The sequence below is a fragment of the Triticum dicoccoides genome, chromosome 2B (assembly GCF_002162155.2).
Source record: "Triticum dicoccoides isolate Atlit2015 ecotype Zavitan chromosome 2B, WEW_v2.0, whole genome shotgun sequence".
In the NCBI taxonomy this organism is placed as follows: domain Eukaryota; kingdom Viridiplantae; phylum Streptophyta; class Magnoliopsida; order Poales; family Poaceae; genus Triticum; species Triticum dicoccoides.
This window is the reverse complement of record NC_041383.1, coordinates 771,541,343-771,544,958: the sequence shown is the minus strand read 5'-3', so window position 1 is coordinate 771,544,958 and position 3,616 is coordinate 771,541,343.

Here is a 3,616-nt window from a genome sequence, read left to right as displayed (position 1 = left end):
CCCCTCGGCCCTCTCGCTCGACCAAAACTCTCGAGGACACCCAAACCCTAGAGAAAAAACGATGTTGGTCTCCTACCCCCTCCCGATGCGCCCCTACCCGACAAACTCTCTTGAGGCCACCCAAATTTACCAAGTTAAAAGAGCGTTGTCGTCGAGGCCACCCCAAACCCTTGAAGCGTTGTGTCGAGGCCACCCCAAACCCTTGAAGCATTGTCTAGGCCACCCCAAACCCTAGAGAAGCAGCGTCGAGGCCACTAACATGATACCTTATTGTGATTAGCTAGCTAGTTCTAGGTTTGCCACTAATATATATCCATCTATACCATGTTTGAATAATAATTGACATGTTGTAAATATTTGCAGAAACTATGGAGCACAACCGAGACGAAGCAACAGAAGCGATGTTGGGGGAGATAATCGCAGAAGGCACTGATGTCGTTGCGTCATTTTTCAACGACGTCGTTGGTCAGGAAGGACTGGGTGAAGAAGAGGGCTATGTTCATGATGGCTCCAGCCCATTAATGCCGGTACAAGAAGAGGGCTATGTTCATGATGGCTCCGGTGATGACCCAATGGAGGTACAAGAAGTAGACCGTGCTGACTGCTCTGGTGACCGAACCGAGTCCGACCAGGTATATATATATTAGTTAAGCCCGTGCTGACTAGTTAATTGATGCATTCATTTTTTTGGTATATGTACACATATTAATTAACTATCGTCTTTCTTCCTTTTTCTAGCCCTCCGGATCGAGCACAACTTCGGTAAGGAGACGAGGTCCGAAGAAAAAGTTGAGCTCGGATGAAAGGTTTGAGATCACAGCAATTGCGCGCGACGGCGAACCGATTGAACCCATCCGGACAAAGAACGCATTTGTTGCTCTGTGCGGGGTTATTGTTAGGGACAAGATCCCGATCAGCATCCACCAATGGTATAAGCCTAAGGAGGAAGATCCTCAGGTGTCTTATGTCAATGATATGCAGAAAGATGATCTTTGGACTGAGCTGAAGGCAAATTTCACCCTACTGCTAGAGGAGGATCCGGAGAAGCCAGTCAAAGAGCAATTAATCAAGTCTTGTGCTCTTAAGAAGATGGCAGGCCTATTCAGGAGGTGGAGGAAAGAGCTGAAAAAGTTTGTCGACAAAGAAGAGACACCAGAATTCATCGGCAAATATGAGAAGATCAGAGATCACTGGCCCGCATTTGTGGCCTACACGACATCGGAAAAGAGTAAGAAGATGTCGGCGACAAACAAGCAAAATGCTGCGAAGAAGAAGTTTCACCATCGCACGGGGTCAGGTGGCTACCTGCAAGCCCGGCCTAAGTGGTCCAAGGCTGAGAATGATCTGCTTGATAAAGGGATCGAACCGGAGACAATGAGATGGCCAGACCGTTGCCGGACTTGGTTCTTCGGGGCTGGCGGAACCTTGGACCCTGTATCAGGGAAGTGTCGTTGAACGGACGAGCAACTGAAAACACCAGTCACAAGGCTTCGGAAGTATATCGATGCAGCACGGCAAGGGACGTTCGTTCCAGACAGGGAGAAGGACGAGCTCACAATGGCCCTCGGGAATCCTGAGCACCCTGGACAGACACGAGGCACGCCAGGCTCCATTCCGTGGAAGGTTGGTTTTCTGGACGCAAGGGGTTACAAAACTCACGAGAGAAGGAAGAAACTGGAGCAGAGCCAACTGCAGGCGCTGCACGAAAGGGTAATGAGGCTAGAGGAACGAGAAGCAGATCGCAACAAACGACCTACCGAAGCTTCCCCCGATGCTACCCCGCCATCTCAGGGGAGAAGCAGCGTGGCTTCCACCGAGCTGCTTCAGCCGGAGCATGTCTTGACGGCTCCTGCCAGCTATCCCGTGGATGCTATCATGGGGGCTCAAAATTGCCACCTTATGACGCGATGGATGAATTTGAAGGTCAAGGCGGCTGTTGGCTCTGTTTATCCTACTGAACAAGGCGCAACTTTTCACTGCCGGCCGATTCCAGAAGGACATGCCAGGGTGATGGTGGATGAAATAACGGAGGGATTTGGGGTCCTCCAGCTTGACTACCCTACCGGTGAAGGGGAGATTAGGCTGGGTTCTGCTTTGAAGACTCCATGCCTATGGCGGAAGCAGCTCATCAACCTTCCGAACTGAACGCCTCCGCCTCCTCCTCCTCCTCCGGCGAGTCAGGGCACTCCGCCTCCTCCACCGCCTCCTTCTCCGGCGAGTGTCGATCAGGGCACTGGGCCTCCTTCTCCGGCGTGTGGCGGCACTCAGCCTCCTTCTCCGCCTGCGCCGGCGCGCCCGAGCAGCCAGCAGCCTCCTCCTTCTCCGGCGCATGGTGGCACTCCGCCTTGTTCTCCGCCTGCGCCGGCGTGCCTGAGCAACCAGCAGCCTCCTCCTTCTCTGGCGCGTGGTGGCACTCCGCCTCCTTCTCCGCCTGCACCGGCGCGCCCGAGCAGCCAGCAGCCTCCTCCTTCTCCGCCTCGCCAGCAAGGGCGGAAGAGACCCGCCGCCGCCCCGGCTGCTCTGGCGCGTCGTAGTCCTTCTCCTCCGCCTCATAAGCAAGAACGAAAGAAGACAGGCGCCACAGCCGCTCCGTCTGCTCCGGCGTCTAGCAGTACAGCCAGCAGAGGCGGGAGGCAATACAGATACGGTCCACCTCTCAAGCCTCTAGAGAAGTTACCGTACGAGAGGACCGAGGAGGAAAACGCGACGATCGTGCGGGCCCACGTGAAGGACTTCTTTGAAGGGGTGAAAGCAAAGAGACATCCACCTTCGAAGGAGAAGGTAGATCCGGTAAAAGCAAAGCGCACTATCGATGCCCTGAGGAAACCACCAAAGCCTCCGCCAAGAACCAACTATGAGCGCATTACTGCAAAGACATATCTCGAAGCCCAGCGGTCGGGAAGTACCGTCAGTGCTAAAAGGTTAAAAGAACGAGCAGCTGGGAAAAAAATTGCCCAGCTCGGCAAACAAGCACAACAATCGTGCCCCCCGCTCAATGTGTCTAGCGGCGACATCGTTGCTAATGCTCCGGGGACGGTGGACGGTTATGGCAATATTGGAGATTACCTGCCTGAGGATCAATTTCCAGATTTCTTGGAGGTGGACGAATACAGATACGAGTACGGGAAGCCTCTCGTCAAAGATGAAAAATCTCTAACAACTATGATGCGAAGATTCCATGATTGGTACATGAAAACCTGCAGATAGTCTGAGGGGACGAATGCTTTGTATTTGAATATTAAAGAGGAGCACGACCTCGTTGGAACTGATCTGTTGACTGTTCCATTTGAGGAATTCTTCGCGTTCTTCAATTAAAAGGCCCTCGATAAAGTAACGGTCTTTTGCTACTGTCTGTAAGTACTATTTCTGTCATTAAGTCTCTATATATAGCTCGGCTCTTTCATTGCATGTATTTATAATTAATTATCCTCACTATATTATGCAGATTGAAGATCGTCGAGTGCAAAAAACAAGAAATGTATGATATTGGGTTCATTAACACAAATATCATAGATGAATTTCTGGTTGAAAAGGACGCCGAAGAGGCCGAGGGGTACTTGCTACAATCGTTGATCAAAAATCAAAACAAAGATTTAATACTCTTTCCTTACAACTT